This window comes from Chamaea fasciata, unplaced genomic scaffold (assembly GCF_029207755.1).
Source record: "Chamaea fasciata isolate MVZ Bird 193981 ecotype frontalis unplaced genomic scaffold, bChaFas1.0.hap1 SCAF_14, whole genome shotgun sequence".
NCBI classification, from domain to species: Eukaryota; Metazoa; Chordata; class Aves; order Passeriformes; family Sylviidae; genus Chamaea; species Chamaea fasciata.
Genome location: NW_027094099.1, coordinates 1,260,346 through 1,284,956, shown reverse-complemented (window position 1 = coordinate 1,284,956; position 24,611 = coordinate 1,260,346). Strand labels below are relative to the sequence as shown.

The 24,611-nt window shown below is 45.4% G+C and overlaps 1 protein-coding gene and 1 long non-coding RNA gene across 6 annotated transcripts in view; one reads left to right on the top strand and one right to left on the bottom strand.

Moving 5' to 3' along the window:
- The window catches only part of PEAK1 (pseudopodium enriched atypical kinase 1), a 110,607-nt gene that overhangs the window by 29,164 nt on the left and 56,832 nt on the right, over window positions 1–24,611 (top strand). For all 5 annotated transcript variants that reach the window (XM_066196278.1, XM_066196280.1, XM_066196275.1 and 2 more), the window contains one exon: window positions 17,985–18,155. The gene's annotated coding sequence lies outside the window, so the exon portion shown is untranslated. The remainder of the gene's footprint in view (window positions 1–17,984; window positions 18,156–24,611) is intronic.
- LOC136296834 (uncharacterized) overlaps window positions 8,355–24,611 on the bottom strand; it is a 53,783-nt gene continuing 37,526 nt past the window's right edge. Inside the window, exon 3 of the long non-coding RNA XR_010723013.1 lies at window positions 8,355–8,440. This is a non-coding gene — a long non-coding RNA (uncharacterized lncRNA). The remainder of the gene's footprint in view (window positions 8,441–24,611) is intronic.

Genomic DNA, 24,611 nt, shown 5'->3' with positions numbered 1-24,611 from the left:
TTAAGTGCTGGGTTTTTTTCCTTGTAGTCCCAAAATGTCATCAAACAGTTGAACACAGTGTTCACCCTGGCCCACTGTGGAGAAGCCTTCAGGGGAAGGTGTTGGTGTAGAAAGGGAAAGCTTTAGGAAAGAACAAGTGTCAGACACACTTGGCTGTGACAAGGCAGCGCAGGGCTGTGCTTCACTGCTTGTAAAATAAAAGCTGCTCTGAGTAAAGGGGCATTTTATAAGAAGGAAATTGTAATTAGGGAAATAGCATGTTCCTTAATTGCTGCCATTTCGGAATGATCGACACTGAAATGGGGGGTTGTGTCCTGGTTTCTGAAGGAATGGGGTGGGCATGGGCTTTAAGAAGCACATCTGGTTTCTAAGTGTTTTTAGCCTGTATCACGTAGCAATTCTGCATGTTGATTTTGTAGGAGAAGGGAGAGTTCACTGCGCGTGTGGAGAGGGAAGGGAAGATACAGCAGCTCATATACAACATCTGGAAAAAAATCCCTGGAAAAAACCCACATGATCGTGTAAATGGAGTGAGGAACAAGGTGGAGCACCTAAAGCTTCCGAGCTCCTGTTCCTAGATCTGCTCAGCAGAGGCAGGGAAGAGCACAGCACCTCCTCCTTTCCCACAGAGCACCAGGGGTGTTCCAGCCAGCTCCTCCAGCATTTCCATTATCTGCTTTAGCAGGACTTCAAAGCAGGCACAGGAATATGGTAACTGAGTGTGGGATCTGATACAGGAGATGTAATTGGAGGGTTTCCCTCTGGAGGCAAACCCTCGTGCCTACTGAGTGTTCGTGCAGAGAGAAAAGCAGTTTTTTACCACTAAGGTGTGTATTTGTAGCAGGAGACACCACCAAAACCTGGCAGTTTGTGTTAGGGTTGTTTTTGTTGGTTTTCGGACATAAACTGCACATCTGGCTGTCACTGGTATCAAACTGCATCATCATAATTCCTTCCCAGATACTCCTGCCAGTCCCTGTGTGATGAATGCCTGGTGGGAATATGGCTCACCTGCTTGGCCAGGTACAGAGCCGAGTGTTTAGTCCCAGGACAAGACTCTGGGCTGTCTTTTCCCCGCTCCTGGTTCTGTGTTGTGCTGCCAAAGTGAGCATTTGATGTTGGATGTGAATTCTGTCCCTGGGCACGCTTGGCATTTGTAGAGGGCTGTTATTTACTCTGTGCAGAACCAGACTGGACTGGTTTTGTCTACTTAAAGCAGCAAATTGGAAAGATTTTTAGCATTTGCCATATCGAATAACTTTCAAACCTTTTCAAGCTCATCTGCAAGTTTCTTAAGGTTCCTGATGATGTGTCTCTAATAATACAGGCTTTTAGAGATGGATGGTTCTTTGGCTGCCAGCTTATTCCACAGAAGAACATTGGGAGAGTATTTATTGACTGATGCATCCTAATGGCTTCTGAAATGTTTCATCTTGGTTTGGTCTGGAAATCTGAGTAGATATCACAGTCTTTTTGTTTGTCTTTTGGGTTAAGGTTAATGGGTCTTGTAAATTATTAAGGGCTGTGCTCTCATCTGCCAGGCCTGATTTCTCTGGATGGGTGCTGTGTGCTAGAACTGCTCGTTATTAGGCGGACTGATGGCTGCCTGGATGTATTATTGATGGTTTAGTGGGAATTTTCCTGTCTGGAAAAGGATGTGGTAGGCTGATAGAAAAGCTTTGCATAGAAAGGTGATGTTAAAATAATTGACACTTGGTGCATTTATTTCTGAAGGTGTGTTTGGCCTCGTGCCATAGGTGCCCAGCATGAAAAGTCGTCCTGGGGAGCAGATGGAATCCTGTCTTGCAGTTCTCTTGCTGTTCTTGCAGACCCACAGGATTTCTGTTATACCTCTGATAGAATCTGGAGCGTATTCTTGTCAAAGCAGTACGGTTTTATTTAGCGTGTCTTCATAAATATATTGCCATTTCTGCTGCTGTTTTACCACTCAAAAATGGGCTCTTAAACAAAACTAAAGCAATGAGGCAGAAAAGATTCTTAGAGTTGAGTGTGGCCACTGTGGTATCCTACCTCTCATCAAAACCAGCTTCACAGTGTTACTGCCAGCCATCAGGCAGGGAAAACAGGCATTATCCTGCCTGAACTCATAATCCTTGAAGTTTGAATCTGCTCTTAAAGATCTAGGGAGACAAAATTTCATTGCTATGTATCACATTAAGAGAATATATTGCCAGTATATGTAGGATAACTTTTCTGCTAATGTACAGGTTTAAAACGTTTTAGGGACATAAATCAATACCTTAAAATGAAACCCAAAGCTCAGAATGCCCATTTCCTTTAAGACATGGCTTGTTCAGGATGATTAATAACTCTTAGTGGTACACCTCCACTTAGGCCTGTCTAAATCTGGATTGCCACAGCTTTATCTTGTGCCATGTCCTCCATCACTCCCTCTGGCTCCTCGTGGTGGCACTGGCCCGGTTTCCAGCTCAGTCACATCCTGGATCTGCTCTCTGTGGGATCATGCAAGCACAGGAAGGGTCAGAGGCCGGTGACAAGGGCAGGGCAGTGCCAGCCCGGATTCTGATTGATTTAAAGGGTTGTAGATCCACACCCTTTTGAAGCATCCCTTGTTTGGAATATATGATTTTCAAGTTTCCACTGAGCCTGGAAGTTTCTAGTTGAAGTGGATTTTAGATTAAGCAGAGAATTTGCAAAACAATAGGAGAGAGAAAAAATGGCAGCGTGAGTCATAAGCATGGGACCTTCCCCCCGTCTGCTCCGAATGCTGAGATCCCAGGATTAGCTCACAGAAGAGCTGCACTTTCCAGCATTCAATCAGCCACCGTGTCCACTGTACTTTCAGTTTGCTGGAATAAAAGAACCACATTAGTCATCAGAACTTGGGGTTAGCATAAAACTCGGTAGTTGATGACCACTTTTTTTGAACAGCACATCTTATATGGTGCTACACGCCGATATTTATTCGATGTTTATTGGTTTGATGTGTTGGCAAAGTGGCTGTAAGGGTCTAATGGATTCGGGGGCATTTGGGTTGGTCTGTCTCTGTGTTTACCATTGTGCAGCTCAGCAGTCAAACGTGTTCTGCAAAGCTGCCAGATTGTCACGATGTCCAAATGTCTCACTGGACTCCCTTTAGTGCCGAACTTTAGATGAGACCGTGAAGGATTTCTGTCTAGATTATTGCTGGATCCTTTCCTAAGCCGAAGTAACTCGTACCTGTGGGCCACACCCTCCTTGAGCAGCAGGGAGATATGGAAATGTTTGGGCCTTTGAGGGTGCAGAAGGGCTGCCTTACAGCCTGGCTTCCTGGCTGTCCCCATCACCCTTCCCGGGGACTGCAGCAGCCCCTGGGAATGGGGAAGCCCTTCCCTTGGCTGGCTGCTGGTGTGGAACAGGCTGGATGGGCACTCACCGCTCCTGGAGCAGCTGCCTGGACGTGGCTCAGCTCTGCTGTGCCTCAGCCAGCGCTTTGGCACATCCCTCAGAACGTTCTTGCAAACACCAAAGCGTATTGTCTCCAAAAATTCAAAATATTGAATTCCACACCCATCCCTATCTTATTCAGAGCCACTTTTGATTGTAAATTAGGGCATTTTCTTGAGCTCCGGTGTTTCAGCAGGTTGGTATTTCTTTGCATTTGGATTTTTGGAATGATGCCGTTCAGTAATGGCATTATTGACAAAAGAGATATTTCTTTCTGTCCATTTGGGAGGATAATGTGGCCAAACTTGGAATTACAAAGCCTAGAAATGTTTTTGGGCACTGAGTAGTAAATCATGAGTTTGGGCAACTTTGTATGGCATTGTTCTGAAGACTGATATCAAATAGGATATTTGCGCTGGCCGAGTGAAGTGTGTTTAAATTTTCTTTGGAACTTAGAATTTGTGTGGCTTGTGGGATGATTAAAAGATATCCTCTCAAGATTTAACCATTTAAATGGTGCTCCTCTGGATCTGCTCCCTCCTCATCATTGCCAAATCCCTCCCTCATCTTTAGTTTAACGTCACTCTTTCCCATCTCTGTAGCTTATCTCAGGTGTAGAACAGAAAGCAAATTAAAGCTGGGGTTGCATCTGCGCTGGCACTGCAGCCCAATAAAGCCTGACTTTGGTTTTTTCCTGGTCATTCCTTTCCCCTCTGCGCTGTCTCCTGTGCCCTGCCAGCACATGTTGGTGAACCCAACCGAGGAAGTGATTCAGCTGGAGAGGGAAAATCCTGCCAAAAACACCAACTGCCAGCACAAACCCATGTGGTCTTGGGTGATTTGACTGGCATGGGAACAAACAGCTGGGGGAGAAAAGGTAGGAGTTATTTAAGTTTGTTCTCCTGCTGAAAAGGTTATAATGGAGCCACAGCCTAAAAATGAAGGTTTTGCCTAAAAATAAGCGATATGTAAACAGGACACACATGACAAAGGAGACAAACACCGGAGTCAGGGTCTCTTTTCTCAGATCCCTGTGTTGATGTAGCCTGGGTCAGGTCCTTACTAAGAGAAATTAAATCAAAGCATACGAGTGATGCTGGTGCGGCTCAGGCAAACTACTTGATTGCTGGAGTTCCACACGGTGAGGTTTTTCTGACGCAGTTTTTGTGAGCCAGGTTTCCAGGCTGCAGCCTCTTAGAGGAGCAGTGTAGAGGGTGGTGCTGGAACTGCAGGTGTTGGTCCCTTTGTGCAGCCCTTGTGGGCCAGGACCAGCAGCTTCTGTGTCCTTGTGCACCTCGCTGCACCGACTCAGCTTTGGCTCTGTCAGGGCAAAGGAGAAAGACAAGGATTCCTTGTGGATCAGGTATTCCACTTGGTTTCCCCTTTATTTTTCCGCGGCACTAGAGGCAGACTTGCAGCTCTGCAGTTGGGTGTGTGCAGCACTGTGGGCGGCGATGCAGTTGGAGCAGAACCTCTGTGAGGATGGATCCAGTGTGGCTCTTGCTGCTGCGGGGCAGTTCTGAGCTCTCTGCCCTTCCCCTTCCTCCCCACCCGCAGTGGTGCTGCCACCTCAGGTCTTCTCTGCAGCCGATCTTCCTGCGGTAACTCACGGCCAGAACCTGGCAGGGCACGGAAGAGGAAGCAGGAGGGCAGGGGAAGGAGCGCATCCTGTCCTTGATCTGTCAGCACAGCCCTGTGTGACTTCACACGGTGCCACAGGTGATGCAGATAAGGAGGACACGCCTTTACTGCTCTGTGTGTGTCAGCTCCCAGCTTTAACCTCAGCAGCACAAGCTGCACGGCCAGGCTGCAGCACTGCCGTGAGCTTGTGCGTAGCTCAGAATTCGAAAAGGAAAGATGACTTTCCCTTTAGCTTACAAACCCACGGCTTAAGGGCGTTTTGCTAAAAGGAGGAGGACCCTGTTGCATGTGCTGGGTGGTTTTGGTGATGGATTTTTGTGGCGAATTGTGAGCCTGTAGTTTAGGTGTAACTCCTGAAACTCACAAACAAACCCTTGCACTGAGCAGTGAGGTACAGACACCGGATGCTTTGGTTAGGTGGCTTTGTCACAGTGCTCCAAAGGTGGTTTTTTGGGGAAGCGTGTTGCGATGGCATTGGCCGTCACGCTGCTCTCTTCCATTGCACATACAAGAAAAAAAACAAGCTATGTTCAACTTTATTCTCTTCACAGCCAACTGTTTTCCATTGTCTTCTGTTCTGTTGGTTTCCCGCAAGAGGTTCTCAAACCGCAGTCAGCAAAAATACATTTCTCTGCAGCTTCTTGACGAAACAGTTCCTGTGTGACTGCAGAGCTTGAGCGTGCGTGGCGGCCTGCGCTGGACCTCGTTAGATCACTTTAAATACTGGCTTTAGGAAGCAATCCTGTCCAGGTCATGCTCCCTCTCAGCCCTCTGGCATGGAGGAAAGTGCTGACAAGTGGGATGCTTTCATTCACAGGGGTGTCTGGTAGAGGAAAAAAACTTCAGTTCAAAATGCGTATGCAGAATTTTAACTCCTAGCGTTGCCTTCCTCAAAGATAAGAGAGCAATACGGACAATCACCTCAAAGTTTCTTAAATTGTAAAGGGAAAGAGGATTTACCTTAGTATACATTTCTAAATATTTTTTACTTGGTATATAGCTGTTTTCACGCTGGTACATGCTTTTCTGTCCATAGAAAGTTTGTGTAATGCTCCAAATTCTGTATGGAAAGAGGTCTGAGCCTAGAAGGGAATAAAGGCAATGACTCTCTGAGCCGTACTTGGGCTCCCAGGATGCTAATGCCTGTGTCAGAGGAGATGAAGTGAGGGGAGACTGCAGGAAACCCATCAGAGCTGTTAAGATGTAGCAACGCAAAGCTGCTGGTATTTTAAATAATGGTTAAAATAAATTCCTCTCGGTTAGTGCTGGACTATTTGAAATTCCCCTGCGTTTAAATAAAAAGGGAGAAGGAATTTTAACCAGCTCATTTGATAGAAAAATGACCTGCAGATGGGGTTTGAGAGAATAATAGGCAGGAGATTACAGTGGGGAAATCACGGCAGAGCATCAGACTTTGATGGGTTTGTGCAGAGTGGGCAGTGGGGAGATGGGAAGAATTCCCACTGCAAGCCAGAGCAGCACTCATTTCATTTCCACTGCCTCTAGCTCTTCATAGCAGCATTAGGTTTATGGAGTCGTGTATGCTGAAAAGTTTTAAAACATCACAAGTGTTATGTGATATGCAAATACCAGTGGGCTTTCTCCTGTTGACGTGCCTGTTTTCAAGTACAGTCATGTGTGGGAAACCTCGTGTTCCTTCCAGTCTTGACCTGCTGTGATGGAGGGCAAATGCCCCTCACCTAGTTCCCAATGTCCTGAAATGTGTTTAGTAAATATTAGATTTTATCAACACTTAATGCACTGAAAATATAAACATAGTTGTTGGGTTGTGTTTTTTTTTTTCTTCAAACTGTCATAATTCTCCCAAATTAGAGGGCAAAAATTTTACACCTGCCAAAATTCAATTCTAAAGGGAATTTCTAGGCGGGAAAGCTCCTATGTACATACACAGAATAGCACTGGAATATCTTCCTTTCCTCTGTCTTACTCTTGGGAAAATCAAAAATACACTTGATGTAACTTAACAACAAAAAAAAATGAGATCGCTGTGGCAGACTACAAAAATTTCAATATTCTCATGTATGACACCCGAAGGGATTTTTTTCTTAAATAATGGAAGCCAACGTTTTTAATGCAATTCACAGCATTTATGAGCACGTTTGTGATCTGAAAAAAAACGTCCTGTGAAATTCCTGTGTGGGCTTCTGCAGCCCAGGGATGCAATTCCACGTGTGCCTCCTGTAGGATTTTCCTTTCTGCTTTCTTTTTTTTTTTTGGATTATACAGTTTTGGGCATTGGAGATGCTTACCACAGATGGGATGTTCCTCACAAACGTTCCCAGGGCATTTTTTGTGGCAGCAGATGAACAATGGCCGCGTGTGGACTGAGCCAAGCTCGGGAGCAGAGCCCTGCCTGGCTGTGCAGGGCCTGCCATGGCTGTTGTGGTTTGCAGCAGTTTTTAACCCAAGATGTTTTCCCCAAGGGGGGCTGCACCTGCAGTGACCTTACCTGACCTCAGCTGGGGATGCCTGAGGACACCTTGAGTAAAGAAATGTCACCAGGAGCTGTTCCTGACCTGCCCCTGTGTCCTGTCTCCTGGTCCAGTCTCATGGGCAGCCAGGTACTGGTGGTCAGGTGAGAAAAGCCGCTCGAGCTGGAACAGCAGTTCCAAAGTGCCGCCGTGGGACTGAGGGGAGCCTGAGCTGGCTGCCAGATCAGATATTTTGTACTTTTGGAAGTGAGGGATAAAGATCCCAGTTGGCTTTTAAAACTGCAAAAGTTGAGTTCCAGGTATTACTCCTACAATATTAAAGGTGTACAGTGACCAGTAGTTATTTTTCAGCCTCCTTTACCACCACCCCCTGTCCAGTTCTTTGCAGTCTGGTTCCCTGCCTTTGTTTCTATTCTTTCAATACAGTCATGCAATTAGAATACAGAGGCTCGTTAGCGTCTGCCTCTAGCACGGGTGGCCCTTTCTAGATGAGCTAGGAAGTCACAAACTGCAGTGAAATGCTCATTTGAAGGGGAAACAGAGCACACTGAAATTATTTCAGTTCTGTAAAGCATGAAGGCACAGAAAAATAAGCTGAATTCTACTACAAATCTTATAGTTTGTTCCCTATTTCGTATCTTTTAATAATGCTTGAACGGTTCTGCTTGCAAACATGTAGAATCACGGTGAACCTTCTTTTATTTCCCGTGTTTTTTTCCCTAAATAAATTTTCTCTACCTTCAAACACGCCTCTTTGTTCTCACTGCTCTAGAATTCTTTCATCCTCTTCTCAAAAGCTTCCGAATACGACCCACAGTCTCACTTGAAAAGAATGCAGAAGAGGAATGCAGGGTGGGGAGTCGGAGGTATGGAGCCCCATCCACTTGGCACGAACACAGACCACAGGACACTTCCACTGCAGGACAGGCTGAGGGGGCCTGCAAAAGAAATCCCAAATCATTATGGCATAGGAAAAAGTAAATGGACGTGATAAAGGAACCAAGTTTCTTATCTGTTTTCTTTTTTTTTTTTTCTGGCAAGAACCTGGCAGCTCAGAACGAACGCACAAAGCTGAGAAGCTGTGGAATGTCCTTCCACAGGATGTTGTGGATATGGGATTGAAAATGAGTTCAAAAGGTAATTGGATGAATTTATGAAGGAAAATTCCGGGCAAGAATATGAAGGACGGAGACCCCAGTTCTTTCACAGCAAGTCTGTAAGCCACAAATGGAGATGGGAGTGAGGTTGGAGAAGGTGCTGCTGTTGGTGCCTCCGCGCTCTGGGCTGCTGCCAGGAGCAGCCTAATGGACACGCTGGGTTTGGGGCTGAGCTGCCAGGCTGCTGCCATCCTGGAACCACTTCTGTCCTCCCTGGGGCTCTCCTTGGGGTGTTTATGATCTTTCTGATCTTCTCAACACCTTTGATATTTGGCAGCTTTGCTAAATGTGTAGTTTGTCACCTCTGTTGTTTCAAATGTCAGCAGCTGAATCGCATCCCCCCTTTTGAGCCCGTCGCTTATCCTGCACAGATGGAGCACTCCTGCTTTTCCGTGGCAGGCGATTCCTCTGTCCTTAGATTTGTGTTTAGGAGTGAAATGTGTGAAAAAGTAACTTGCTGCTTCAGCCTTTCCAATTTGGAATTTTACTGTGAACTAACATATAAAATCATTTTGCAGAGGAGCATTGAAGAGCTCCCTCTGTAGCCTCGGTTTCTGTTACTGAAGTGTAACACTCACTGAGGTCACTTCACCCTGGGCGGTTGCTTGAGCACACTGAACCATGCTCCTTTGGCCCTGTGGGCTGCACCAGCCTGCCAAATTGTTCCCGTTCACCAGCAGTTCTTACTCGTGATCCAGGATTCCCCCCTTTCTGCTGATCAGTATAAATATCAGGTATTTGCTGATGGCTGGTTCTCTTTTCTATGTATTCCCAGTGAACTGTTAGTCAGCTGCGGATGTTCTCAAGCGTCACCGTTTGCATCACTCTGCTGATAGTCTTTTACTACCCTCTTTTGATTTTGTCTCATTTTTCTTTAACTACAGGTTTCAAAGAACCACTTTTCCCTGGCAAGTGAGTTTAGAATTAAAGCTGCTCAGTCTCCCTTTCCATAACAATACTTGTCAATGCAAGTGCATAACTCTTACATTGATCTTGATCCTGAATTTCAGTATCATCTTTTTTTTTTTTTTTTTTTTTTTAAAGCAAATGCTCTGCTCTTGTAGAAGTGAGGCTGCAGCCAGCTCTCTCATGTGTCTAATAACAAGCCAGAACTGGAGCAATACTTGCAGTGTATTGTCCTCTGTCCTTGCCTGTTTCCGATTGCTCAGCACCAATTGTTTCCAGTTGCAGCTGTTTTATCCAGCTGCCAAAACCACTAATGCCCAACCTGTCTCTAGTAAGAAAGAGCTTAAAGAAATAATCTGCCTTTTCTTCGGTGGTTTGAAGGATGGCAGTGCTTTGGGTTATGATGTAGTTTGCCTGGTGCATTCAGTCTCACACGGTGGGGCAGGGGGTGGATGGTTGGTGCTGGGCAGTGCTGTGCTATGTATGCAGCTCAGGCGGGAGAACTTCAGATAACTGGGGAAAAAACCTGGAACCACTGAACACTTTTGCTGAATTTTCTGCTATTTAAATGCATACCCTGTATCTTAATACTTCAGAAATATTAAGTGCTACTTGAAGTTCCCGATTACAACTCTAGTTGTTTTCCATCGGTATTTTAAAACTGCAGGCGGAGCAAGGGAAAATGCCTTAAGTACTTGAGGGAGAGAAATAGCAAATAGCGCAGGAAGGACTCACAGAGCCTTTCCCATGCCCCCAGGCCTTTGCAGGGAGCACTGCTGTCACTCCAGTGCTGTTTGCCTTAAGGAGGCTTTTCAGCAAACAGTCCTGGTTTTGTTAAATTTGTCAGTGTTCACTCAGGTTCTGTGTTCAGCACACTGTACATTCTGACCTGTCTGCAAACTCTGCGTATTCTGCTGACTGAGCCAGCAGTCCTGGCCCTTTCACTGAGCCTGATGTTCGGTTTCTGATGTTCTCTCTCACCTTCACCACTTGTTGCCTTCATTTGCCTTCTGGCTGTTTCAAACAATTCAGTTCACTTTCTGATGTTGTTTCTTCCTTTTAGATTTACATAGTATATGAGCGCCTTTCTTATTGCAAGGTCAAATGGTACTTCACTGAGAAGTCAAAATGTGTAGATTGGCTCTTGTCACAAGCTTAAATTAACCATCATTTATCTTCCTGGAAGTGTTCCATTTTTCGATCCATTTCATTTGTCTTAATACCTGCTTTTAAGCAAAACTTTGACAAATGATGGCAATATGGGGAAGATATTTTAGCATAGTCTTTTAAAAATCATTTTCCTAATATGCGGATTCTAGTCCAGGCCAGACTTAAAATAATAGCGTTACAAAATGTCAAACCTGGTAAAACTATTTAAAAAGAACAGGAACTTTGACTGATGGCCCATGTATATGGCTTAACATTTAAGTCAAGATTGCATTTCTGACTTGAGCGATGAGAAGAATTCGGCTGAAGCATTTCTCTCCGGCTTCCTGCTGCAGTGAATTTTCTTTGTCTGACCGTAGCTGTGGGAAGAGCTCGGTGCCACACATCTCTGGAATTTTCCAGCTTTGTCTGGGCTGCTGTTCCCTCTCTGCCCCTGGGCTCCAGCCATGGTTTGTGCTCAAGCTGGGTTGGCTTCCTGGGCTAAATACTTGTGTTTTGGGAGGGGCGGTGTGTGACCAGCCAGGGAAAGGGCAGGATGGCTCTGACAGAGCTCTCAGTGCTCCTGATTGAGAGTGCAGAAGGGAGGATCCAGAGCTGGATGCTGTGCCTCAGCCCAGGAAGGAAGGAAGGAGCTGCGGGTGCAGCCCCATGGCCGTGGGGTCCCCCAGGTGACGGCGGCTGCACTGAGCAGGCCCCTGCCCTTTGGCAAGGTCTGTGCCCAGGAGGGAGGGGTGGCTTTCCTGTTGAGTTATCCCGGGGCTCCTGTGGCAGCTGGGCAGAATTCTGCATCCCGCTGCTGCTGGGGACTCGGGATTTGCCTTTGTCCCTGGCATGAAGCTGCTCAGCAGGCTCACAGCAGCCTCTGCTCTCAGGAACTTCATTCCGCAGGGATGCATTCCATGAGGAGAATGCCATGCTCACCTTCAGTCCACCACCTTCTCCTCTAACCACAATCCAGTAAGATTTTGTGATACCCTCTCTTGTACGTCCAGGAGTGTTTGTTCCTGGGGGGGAATGTTTGAGGCTGGCAGCCTCGGTTTTAATGTTGGACTTGTTTGGATGTGGGCCTGGCCTCGGAGCATGAAATCCACCGCCATTTCACAGCTTTATTTGAATGGAAACCAGGGAATCGACATCATGTATTCAAGAGCAAGAAAAATGGCATCAATAGCAGGGTGTAATTTTTTTTTTTTTTTTATTGTCCCAAGCCTTCCTTTGTTTGCAATTTTAGTTTAATATATTCATGATACCTCGGAACAGGGGCATGCATTGAGATGGGGGTTTGAAATTGCTTTTGTGGTTGTTTCTGGCTTGTATAAATGTATGTATTCTGTAAAGATTAAAAGTGACTGGAAAAGAGGCTTTGGAAGAGATTATTCATCAAAATGGTTTTGGTTTTTTTTTTGCAATACATTGGAGGGGAGGGGAAGAGAAATTTCAAGCTTGTTCTCTCAGACTTCGGTTTCTTTCAGCTTTCTTGCTTTCATAGGATGTCATAATTTTGCCAAAATTTCTAATAAGCCACTGGAGTGAAGTATATGCTAACAAAAGTAATGTTAAGTGTTTCAATAAAAATCTCTCCTGCTAGCCGATCACAGAAGCACAAACTCTGTGGTTATTCCGTTTATTCTCCTGAGAGTTTCCAGGACACTTTCTCAGAAGCAGATCTACTTTTATACTTCTATTTTCACTGAAATACATGGATTTCTTGAAGTATTTCCAGGTCTGCTTTTCTAATTTTTTATTTGCATATAAAATGTATTAAGTTAGATTATGATAATGTTGTTTCCAGTCTGCCTTGCATGATTTGTCAACTCAAATTATTACATTGGCATCTTTTTTTTCTAGAGCCTGTGCAGTTAAAACCAGTTAAATTGTTTGTGTTTTATGATGAAGTTCAAGGGAGAACATAAGCCAATTTGTTCATGGCAATTTTAAAATCCTGCTGAATACTTTCATTTAAACCCAAAACTGTTCTGTTCGGATTGAAAGGGAAGCGGGGGGAGAAAATGGCAAATCTCGGTGTAAAAGCTGCAGAAGTCTTGTCAGAGCGCTTGAGGAACTTGAAATGGTGTTGTTTAGTTAAACAAGGAATTAGGAATTTGCTCAGGGGAGACGTGGGCTGGAGGTTGGATAAAGCAGAATCAGGAAGGTCAGGGGAGATGACAGCAGGGCTGGGGTGTGATTGATAGCCAAAGGCGCCTCATGTGCATGTGTGGAGAAAGTTATTTCCAGCATTGCTGCGACTCTGAGGAGATTTGAAATAGTTCAGTTCGTGTCACAGATTCTTCAGATTTGCACGTGTACACAAACATTATTTGGTGGCAATTCAATATTGTCTGTGGTTGTTATCTTTTAAATAGCAGCAGCGTGAGAAAGAAAGAAGGAAAATGTTTATATTAATCTAAATGGGAAAGTAGGAGTGGTGTTCCTCGAGTATTTTGAGTGCGTACTTGAAGGGAATTTTCTTTATTCAAAATGTTTTATGAGAAGATTGGAGGAATCTGGAAGAGAATTCTCTATTAATCCCCGAAAATGAAGGTCGTGACATTCTTCTGCAACGAGGCGAATGCTTCTGCAGAAACAATTTGGAGAAGAAAAATATCGCAACCAATAGAAGGCCCGGGACCTGTGGCGTGTGTCAGCAGTGCTGCCCCGTGCTGCAGCGGGAGCTGTCCCCTCGGCGGGGACAGCCTGGTGACAGCAGGGACAGCAGCACGCAGAAGGGAACAAACATCTCCAAAGATCTTTCAGGAGGGCTCCAGGGAAAGGCGGAAACTTCAGCAGCACCATGGACAGGCTAATGAAGGGGACGGCAAAGCACCTTGTATTAAAAAACTCGTAATGCTTGCATCGTGTTTAAGGAAAAGAATTCAAACCCTGTTGCCGCACCAACATTCCTCCTTCCCTTTGCATGCCCCTTGCTTATCTTTTGCCAAGAAGTGCTGTAAGGAAATACTCTGCATTTCTCTTGTTCCTGACAGTAATAATGGTGAGCCTGAAACACTTCTGCAGTGGCAGCTTTCAGTACTTCAGTGAATTGTGGCTTTTGTCAGATAAATCGAGCCGGTAACATTTTTCCTGATCCCCAAAACCCTCATTTATCTTCCCATTAAATATATATATATTTATATTTTTATATATGTATTCCAGGTTCCATTCTTCCCCTTCAATCTGTAAAGGAACAGCATCTGATGTGGTTTCTGTGTTGATTTCCAAGATCATTTTTAGCCTGTCAAAGACTGGCTGTCTCAACGACTTTGAAACAAAGATATTTTTTTTTATTATTTTTTTTTTTTTGAATAGATGAGAAAGTGCAGCTGCCAGATGAACCGACACAAGAAACTGGAAGGGGAGGATCTTGCAGATGGTTCTAATAAAACTGGGCAAACAGCAAACGGGGGCGTGGGGAGAGTGGGTTGAAATGCAAATTGCAATCCCAGTGCAAGTTTTGGGGTTGGTTTGTGAAGGGAAGTTGCATAAACAGTCATTTGAGGGTTTGGGGGCAGTTGATGACTGCCAGCTTTTCCCTCTCCCTGTGTCCGTGCCGCTACCTGAGCTTGTGTGGCTGTGCCAGGAGTCCTCCTCTGGAAAGGCACATTCAGCTACTCACGGGGGTTTTGTGAATGTGAAATACCAGTCACAGTCTAGGTTTTCAGCGGCTGTTGAGAGAAGGAATTGTGCTCGTCAGAGCACAGAGCAGTGGAAATGGAGCAGAGGCTTGTGTTGCTCCACTGTTCCTGCCTGCCATCCCGCAGCCAAAACTGCATTTTGGCCAAGCCTTGATAAGCCCTGGGCTTGAAGTTTGTACTACGAGATTCATTCAGAAGGATGGAGGGTGACTGGTAGTAATTTCTGTCTTTTCTGCTCATTTTCTCCTCTTCTTAGATGGTATTAGGGCTGTAAAGTTAGGCCAACGATTAATGAATGAAAATTGCAGTAGGAGAGATGCAGCCGAGGGTCTGGATTGCCTCTGATGGTCTCAAATTCCATCACTACTTCCTGACATGATAATTTAGGGTTCTTTGGTGGTTCTTCAGGCCCGAAAAATCTTATTGACATCTCATTTCCAAAGCCAGCACAGTTAGGTTTTTATTTTTTTTCTTCCTCTTGGTAATCTTTGCCTTCTTCAATGTAAGCAAGAGTGTTTGAGAGCGCACGGGCTTTCAGCTCGCATGGCAGCCCTTGGGGATGTGTCTTCATCTTGCTGTGTCAAAAGCTTTTCAAATCAGTGGTTCGGGAGTAGCAAATGCTTCAAATGCATGAGTAACAGATACTTGTTTTATTTAAGAGTCCTTAAGCATGAGCAAGTCATTAAGTACTTCCTTTCTCCCCATGAATCAGTTCTATTTTAAACAGTCATCATGTATTTCATTTTTTTTTTTTAAAAAAGTATCACAACTTTTGACTTTTAAACTTTTTTGGAGTCTCTTGTGTACCTCTATGAATTTGTATTAAAACCACAAAAACCTATCTGTCAAGGGCTGCGCCTTCCCTGCGCTGCTGCATTCCCTTTCCCTCTCTCCTTCAGGAGTGGATCTATTCTGTGTGCAGCATTTCTTTGCCCAGTGAGACGGTTTGGAAGGGCAGAAGTTACTCCTCCAAAAGCAGAGCACATCTCTGCATGACCTGGCTGAGCATTGCCACCTCCAAATGCCACCGCCTCCAAATGCCACCACCAGGAGCTCCCAGGGACCCCCACAATGGCCCTGAGGCCGGGGATTCCTGGGGGGTTCAGTGATTGCTGTGCCAGGGAATCCCATGGAATGTGGTCGTGGATATTGACCCCGGGATGTTGTGGTGCTTTGCTGATTCGGCCCATCTGTTTCCCCTCTCTTCATCGTGTCACGCGAAAAGGATAACGAACATAAATATTTATAATTAGGTATTTTTTGCAGGGGTTTGTGTCCAAGATACAGCACGCTGAGACATTAAACAGCGTGAGTGTTGCCAGAATCCTGCCAGCTTGGCAGATCTGACAGCCAGCTGAAGGCGAGGATGGGCTCTGATGATAAAATCAGGCCACGGACTGAACGCTAAAGCATCACCAGTTGTTCACAGCTCGGGAAGAGTTCCCTTGCAATCAGCATGAAAAGGAAAAACCTTTCCCGAATGCTGCTTTGTTTCCTCGTGGGTTGGCTCCCGGTTTTTGCCTCCTTACGCCGTCAGCGATGATAATTCGGGGGGGTTTGTAAGAGCCTTGCTGTTGCTGCTCTCGGAGGAGGTGTCCCTCAGCCTGACAGGCCCGGGAGCTGCCGGCATATTCGCAGGAAGGGTTTGTGGTTCATTCCTTGAGCGTTCCTGCCCTTTGCTTCATTTCCTCCAGCCATGTGAATGGCCTCTTTGGAGCAGCAGCCACAAAGGATTGCACATCATCTTTATCAATTAACTTCGAATGTTTTAAATCAATCTGTACTACCGGGCGCTGGAACTGAAGTGAGGATGGGGTGGCTGGAGTCTTCTCGTTCTGAGTGGTAGGTTGTGTTTTTAAGTCCCCGTGCTGCTTGTGAGTACAGCGACAATTGTGTCTGTGCTCTCTGTGCCCCCTGGTGCCTTAGCCACCATTTCACGTGCAATATGCTGATGTTGGAGATAAAACGTTTTCCGCGGCACCTAGAAAACACCTCAGTGATCCTCACAAGCCCCAGGAACACCAGATTTACATCCAGCCGTGGCAGTGAATCTCTGCCATCTGCAGCTGTGCCAGAGCTGTTGGAGTGCGGCTCCACAGGCGAAGGCAGAGGGCAAGGGGAGCCCTTGTGCTGCTGGGCAAAGCCCGCAGAATTTTGGGACAGAAGTACAAACACCCGCATGCAGCTAAAATTTAAAAATGCGTGTAACTGTTGCTATTTTATTCTACAGATGCACCTCTGGCAATGTCTCCTGGTTTGGTGTTCGCTACAGAGACGTGCCCGCAATTTGGGAACAGGTCCTGCAGGCTGGTGGACGTGAAAGGAGGAGAAATCCATCCCCCCTCCTCCCCCAGCCAGCTGCTGGAACTGCAGCATCCTGCCTGAATCCACCACGTTCCCAGTCTCTTGTTCTTCTAGCCAGAAAAAAAGACGTTTTGGGAGGGGTTAAAATTTTACACAAACACATCTCCTTATGCTGAGACTTTAAAAAAATCTTTCAGTGCAGCCATTCCATGCCATGAAGCGTTGGCTGATTTTTCTTCAGGGCTGTTTTCTCTGTTTCAAAGAACTGGATAATATGCAAAGAAAAAATTTGCTCCTGTGTGAGGTTCTCAAAACTACGAAGGGTTGTGGTGTTCCTTCAGCATTCCTTCTGGAGGCTTTGCAGGGCTCAGTTCTCATTCCTTTTCTCCTCCTGCATCCTGTTTCTGGCTAATCCCATCTGCAAAAGCAAATTGGTTGGTAACACTCAGGTTAGGAGGAGATTCAATCTCCTCCATCCACAGGAAGCTTTTGACTCATCCCTAGTATCTCTGTTTAGACCATGAACCACTTGTTGAAGTCTAATTTAGTGGCTGTTCCCTTGCCTGCCTTCAGTGGGAGGGTGTTCACCCTTCTCATTAAGTCCATTTTCAGGCACATGACGTGTGTTTTTTCTCAGGGTGGTTCTTCTTCATCTCACTTGTTGCTACTCAACTGCAGAGCAATTTCAGAAGCTTTCTTTCAGATGTCCTAAGAAGTCCTTTTGTGGTGACAGTCATTTTCAGGGTGTTGTGGTTGTGCAGCTCGGCCTGTGTCCTCACCAGGCTGTTTTCGCTTTGCGCAGAAGTTTAAGTGCTTTGCCCCTTGTTATTTGCGGCTTCCTCCGTACAAATAATTTGCGTTCGCTTTCTTTCTGCCAACTCTGTCGCCCACAAACCTGTTCACGCTTGAAGTCACAAGAAGCGGAATACCAGAGGAGGGAAAAAACCAGCCCCACAAACAAAACCCCTCTTTTGAATAACCCCAAAGAGCTCTGCTCCTTTTCCCAGGAAAGGTCCTTAATTCTTCCGGTAGTTTCCACAGGCCGTTCCTCAGCCCATCTCCATTGCAAAGCTGCAGCGTGGCTCTTGGGCAGGTCCAATTAAAGCAGCACTGTGCTCCTGGGGGACGGAAAAGAAATGGGAATGTTCAGGACAAGGACAAGTGTCTGGGGTGCAGCCAGAGTTCTGAAGAGAATCCAAGTGTCTTTTTACACAGCTCCCATAGCATTTAAGGTAGCAGGCGGTCACTCAAGGAAAATTTACAATAAATCAGATTTGAAATTTGTTTGGAATAATCTCCTTGTCTGTCTTTCACAGAAAATGTTGCTGCCCTGACCAGCAGTCGTGAAGAGAAGGGGGTGAAGCAAATTTGTCTGGAGAAGCTGGAAGTTTTGAAATTTTCAGCAGGATTTATAACCAGTGGCTGCAGGAGATTTTGACAAGCCAGCCATTGACACGAGAATGGATTCAGCACCTCAGACTTAAGTGGTAACTCATTTTTTTCTGACATCTTCTTCTTTCCAATACAGTACTGTAGGATAATTTGGATTAGAGATGACATTGTTTTATTACTACCAGAGTTTAAATAGAGAAACCTTACAAGAGCCCAAGATGTGATTTTGTGAGCTTCATTCATTAGCTGAAAGTTGGAATTTTAGTATCTGGTGCTTTATTCAATAGTTGCATTTTCTTCCGGTGGGTTCATCCCATCTCTTCATCATTGAAAAACAAAAAGATTTTGCTGTTTCTCCAGAAGTGTCTTCCCCCCCAGTGCCCAGCAAACTGCAGTTTGGAACAGGTTGTAGAAGCAGCTCTGTCCCTGGTTTTTGTTACATTTTAAGTACTTTGTGTGACTCCTGAAATAGGTGGAAAGACACACTGATATGGCACACTAAGAAGTTTGTTCTTTTCTGCTGACGTTCAATATTTCCTCAAAAATCTTTTTTTCTATTTTCTCCTTTTCTTTGCTCTTCTTATTTGCTTATCTTTTTCTCTGCCATTCATAGTTGGGCGTTAAACATCTGAAGTACTTCTCTGCCTGTCCTCCTAAGGTCAGTTTACCAGTCAGGAATACAAAACTGCTGCTTTTGAAAGTTAAATTGGGAGCAGAAGGACCCCCAGCTCTGTCTTGCTCTCCCATTTTGGGCTCTGTGCCTTTGGAACAACATAGAACTGACCACTAAAAACAGAAGCTTGAAGAAGGGTAGAGGGGAATTACCACATCTTTAATACCACACCAAGGTGATATTTCCATGTCTTTTGAAGGAAGAGAGTGAAAGGAGGTGTTTGTGCTCTCCTCAGAGCCTCACTAAACCCCAGCACAGGAGAATCTGCCTTCGTTTGAAAACTGTAATTTAACTGCATATATCAAAAATGACATCTCACCACGTTTCTTTCATTTGTCGTGAGTAAAACAAAGGAAATCTGTCATGTGCTGTGGTTTTGTTTGAAATGCTTCTTTCTTATTCTACCCTCTGTTTCTTAGAGGGAGAGTGAGCACATCTGACAGTAGTTCCAAGTGACTGATGGGAGAAAAATTAGATCTGCATTTCTGAACTTGACAAATATGCCTGTTCTCATTTACCAGTCCAGGTGAGGTGTCATTCCACCCCTGCGTAACAGGCTGTGTTAGAACTTCAGTGGGACAACAGCCAGTGCCCCGAAAGATTCTGTCCTGATTTCTGGGAGGTTAAGGGTGGGATTTCAGAAAATGGTTCATTTCTGTCTGAAATCCACACGGAGGCTCCTGTATCTCTTGTTAGAGCACAGTCAGACCAGCACTTAGGAGCCTCCCAACCAAGAGCTTAGAGCTCAGCCAGTGCATCAGGTGCTCAGGAGGCTGCCAGGTTCTTCCCCCACTGAGTTCCCATCCTTAGGAGTTGTTTCCATACTGTGTCAGTGTCTTCTGCTGCATTGGCAGGAAGGGAGAGCTTGCAGATTCCTTCTGTCTGCAGCGGTGACAAAAAGAAGCTCAAAAAGAACTTTAAAATGTTTTTCAGGTTTTCAGATTTGCTGTGCTCTCGTTGGTGCCTTCTCTCTGTTGTTCCCTGTAGCCCTGCAGTCCTTTCTCTTTGAAGGTGTGCACACATCCTTAGCTCTCATTCACTCACGTGTCCAACGAGAGCAAGAAAAAGACAGTTCCAGCTCTCACGTCTGTTTTGCAAAAGTTTTGGAGCTGGAGCACTTCAGTGGGATGTTTGGTTTCTGTAGGGCACTTTGGAGCCAGAAATACGAGCTGCACAAGCCACAGAGCAGTTCTAGTCACAAACTCTTGCCTGTTCTTACTGCAGAAAATGCACCACCTTGGCCTGTGTGTATGCAGGAGGTCAGGAGAGGATGCAAACGGCTTGTGGCCACCATCATTTTAGAGGAAACATTTCTAGGGAACTAGAAGGTGTTTTGTCTGTTCCCTTGTACATCCCTGCCCGGCAGAGCAACTTCTCCGTGCATCCGGCCTTTGCCAGAAGAGCACCGACTGTAAATCTGCCTGGGACAAGGACTTCAGCTGGGGAAATAGGTTCCCATCTTTGTTTCTGCATTCAAATTGCCATTCTTTAGCTGATAAAAGTGACAATCAGAGGCCCAGGAAGAGGGAGAACAATGCTGCGGGACAGATTCCTCTGCTGGCACGGGAAGGTGTTAATCAGCTGAACACCAGGAGGTTTTTGTAGTTGAGGGAAGTGCTGGGTGAGCGGGGTGGGCTGAGACCTGGGAAGAGCCAGGGGTTGCTGCTCCGGGCAGATCCATCTCCTTCCTGCTGGAGATGCTCTGGAGTGGCCCAGGTGGGAACTGATTGAGTGCACATACTCTGTCCGTGTCTGAGAACAGCTGGAGGATGTTGCCTGGGAGGTGCTCTTGGCTCGGGGATTTTAAATGGGAGGGTTTTCTCTCAGCTTGAGTACACATTTTTTCCGCTTGACTCACCGACTGAAATCTGAATGAGCGATAAAATTTCTAAAAGTAATGTTGAATTGGTTGGAATAATAAAAAAATGCATTTATCATCAGGAAGGAAGAGCAAAATAAGGGGAAAGATTCAATGAAGAGGAAGTCACCACCTTCCCAGTAACAATGGGAGGCTCAGGGCAGCTCACACACCTCAGCCTGCCTGGCTCTGCAGCCACACAGCAAGCTGCCACCACAGAGGCTTCTTCGGAAACCCTCTCAGGCTCCTGTCCCACACGCAGGACCCACACACGTTCCACGGGATGCTTTCCATTGAGCACACTGCGCCGGGAGCGTGTTTGCAGAGGTTCCCTGGCTGTACAGAGCACGAGCCCCTGTGCGCATGAAAGGAGATGCCCACTGCCTCCTGCGGAAGCCATTCTTTTCCAGGAACAACACCAGCCTTTGCTGCTTTTCTTTGGCTTGGCACACGGAACAAGGAAGGAGCGGTAAAATGCTGGCACTGAAGAGGAGCCCGTTGTGATCCATGTGAGCTGTAGATAAAATGAGGTATCTGCAGGGGCAGGCAGGGGCTGCTGGCCTAGATGGATTTTTTAGGTTTGGATAATAACCATAATAACGCTCTTTTAATGATCTTACGTTTCTGTAGCGCGTTTCCTTTGTGCATTCCCGAACAGTTTTCCAGACTCCAAGTGCTGTATCGGTTTCTGTGCGTTTGCAGTTTGGAGAAGCGCTGGGCACAGATCACTGCTGGGTGCGCTCCCTGTGCGGAACAGGGCAGCTGCCTCCCTCGCAGGGTAGAACAGGGAACAGACGGGGGAACATTTCAACTGCAAGTACACGTGTACAAAAGAAAGATGCAGAATTTGAGGATATTTCTCGCAAAAGAAGCTGAAGATACCGGAGTCAGGATGTGTTTGTGTTGGGGGTTAAGGAAGAAAGGCTTTTTTTCTTCCTGAGACATGGCTTGTTCATTTGTCAGGCTCAGCCAGGCTTTTCCAGCTGAGGTTTTAATGGCTGAGGGCTGATTCAAAATGGAAACATTGACAGACTAAGGAACAATAACTTAATAATATTTATTCCGTGTCCCTGTGTTCACTTCTTTCCAGAGGGCAGTTCAGATCTTTCACGCTCGCTGTAGTCTCTGTTTTCACTAAGACTTATCTCCGAAATGTGCCCATCACAGGTGTGTTAAAAATTCTGTCCCTGTCAGTTTAACTGATGGAAGGCAGCTGATGCTGTGTTTGCTGAATTCATGCTGCTGTGACGGCTGGAACTTTCAAATAAACAGGACAAAAAGGAAAAATCATCTCGGAAGTGTGTGGGGCTCCTGCTCTTCATTTTGGCCGTGCTGCTGTACGTCCCACCCAAGCAGCTCTGCTGCTGGGGGTCACGCAGCTCCTGTTGTGCTGGCATGGCAGATTGCTCATTGCAGGAGGAGGGAATTTCCAGTGGTTGGGAGGTGAGAGGCCTGGCTTATGGTGAGGTCTCCTCTCCTCGTTCGCTCAGTGTTTGTAACAAATTCCCTTTCCCTGAATTTCCCTCATGTGAAACTTGTGTATTTTGCTCTGTCATTTCTTTTATCAGCTGCTCAGTCGGTGATTATTACATTGTATTTTTCATGCTGGGTCCTTTCATTTTTCTCTAGTCTGTTATTATGCGATGCGACCTTGGCAAGAAACACATTCCCATTCTTCTAAACAAAAAAAAAACCCCACCCCAAACCGAAAAAAGAAAAACCCTGCATACGGTTCAGATCCTGCTAATTAAGAAAACTATGAACTTCTAGGTGAAAAAGACAATTAACACACTTGAACCTGCTGCAAGCAACAATCGTTCCGTGGAATGCAGGTAGTGCCACTGTCCCCAGGCTGTGGGCAGTGTTGGATTGCCTTGGGTCCCACAGCACCCACCTCGTCCAGGGAGTCGCTGCAGCAACACTTCTTATGCCCCCTTTAACACAAAATAATTGGAGTTTTGGAGGCTTCTCGGAATCAAAAGGTTTCTTCAATTTATCCAGAAGGCAACTTTTCCTCTCAAATATCCATTTCCCTGGAGTTGGACTAGGTGACCTCCAGAGGCCCCTTCAACACTAATGATTCGTAATGACTGCTTAACTCTCCCCAGGATAAGTTTAAAATGCTCCCAGAACCAGCTGCTGATGGTGTGCAGTCTCTCTTCCTTTGTTCTTCCAAAGAGGAGTTCTTTGAGCCCAATCATCACTATCTCAAATATGAACATTAGCATATCTGTATTTTAAGCAGAGATACTTCACAGGCAAACAGGCAGGGCTTTAAAGAGACTTCAAAATATTTCCAAAAATACCTGCCTGCCTTTCTTTCTTAACCTTGTCTTATATATCATTCTCTGTATGAGCTAACCTAGTTTTTTTGCTAAGCTTTTTTTTTTTATTTTTTGTCCTGTTGCTTTCCATTTCTGGCGATATAAATTCTGTGTATTCTCTTGGGGAAAACTGCAGGTTACACTTTAACTTGCACTGTGGTGGCAGTGCTTTGTGATTTACATTACAGTGGCATTCCAAAGGCATTGCACAAAATTCAGGCTTTTCCTACTGAAAGGAGTATGGTAGGCCATGTGCAAACAGAACTGGGATTGTTTATTTTTCCATTACTAGATAAGAAAGTGCAAGGACAAATAAAATACAAAACGAGAAGAATCCCTATTCCGGATTCTTTAGATTCCTGCCTCCCCACCCAGATTTTTGGAGAGCACTGCAGCCTGCTGAGATGCATGTTGGTTATCTGCTGCACAGCCCTGCCCAAGACCCAACAATTACTGAGTACTTCTGATTTCTCTTTAACTGGGCCTTCACTGGGCTGTATTGCTGTTCTTGTGAACATCTTTACCAGCATAAAATACTTCAGATTTTCACAGTGACCTCTGGAATTAGTAACTAGGAATAAAAGGACCACTTGATAACAAGTAGTGAGACCTTGTTTTCTCCTATCAGTGCAGCTGTAAACCACTCAGAGGGATTGAATCTATCCAAAAATCCCTGTTTTCAGGGAAAACACTGCTGGCAATGGAACTGAGATGATTTTCTCTTGTTGGTATCGACTTCCTCTTTCAGTTTTTCTGCTGAAAGCAGTTTCAGGTCCCTCACAGTCCGAACATGTATTGTTCCATGCAGGAGGAGAGGTGCATCAGCAGTTCTGACTTACAGACATTTCAGATTCCTTGAGCACGATCTCTGCTGTCCCCTCCTGTAATAGTTTCAGATATGTGCACTGGCTGTCAAATCAGGATATTTGATTTTCAGCACAGAGCTGTTTGCTTTCAACACCCATAGAAAGCTCCCTGAGGAGGATACACACACCCACAGGTTTAAAGATGCCGTGCTGTGAGAAATAACAGGTATTACTCCAGGAATGCTCACTGCAACAGTTTGGGGTGTATTTGATTACATCAGTATTGTGGTTTCAGTGTGTTTAAGTTTAGGGCTTTAAGTGAATTGACAGGTATTAAATGGATCAAAATTTACAAGTTTGCCTTGGTAATGTAAAAGCTTGGTGCCATCTTTCTTCTGCGGCTAAAGAAAAGTGGCACCAAGCTCATTGAAGGAAAAATAGTCCTTGCCTGACCATGACTCTGTGTTACTGATTTTCAGGAGTTTAGCTGATAATATCCATTAAGCTTGATGATGGTGATGGATACAAAAATTAGCCTTGAATATCTGAGTGGTAGTGACATACTTGAGCCTTGCATCAGTCAGTATTCAGTTAATTATCCAAGTATCAGTGCAAAGAGAGCAGGCTCCAGCTGGCTGTAATTAGGGGCTGGATTGTTCCGTGCCTTCAAGACAATTTTTACATTCATGGGATCTGCAGCTTTCTGTTGTCCTCATTTCCTGCAACATAAAAGCACTTGTGTGTCAAAGAATGAAAGGGGGCAGAGAGTGAGAGAGACTGTGAGGATAAATCTCATTAACATCCCTGACAGTCTGGCTGAGAAATAGGCATTGCAAGATCTAAATAAATTTTTAAAAAAATAAAAAGGGAAAACAACCCCCGGGAGCCAT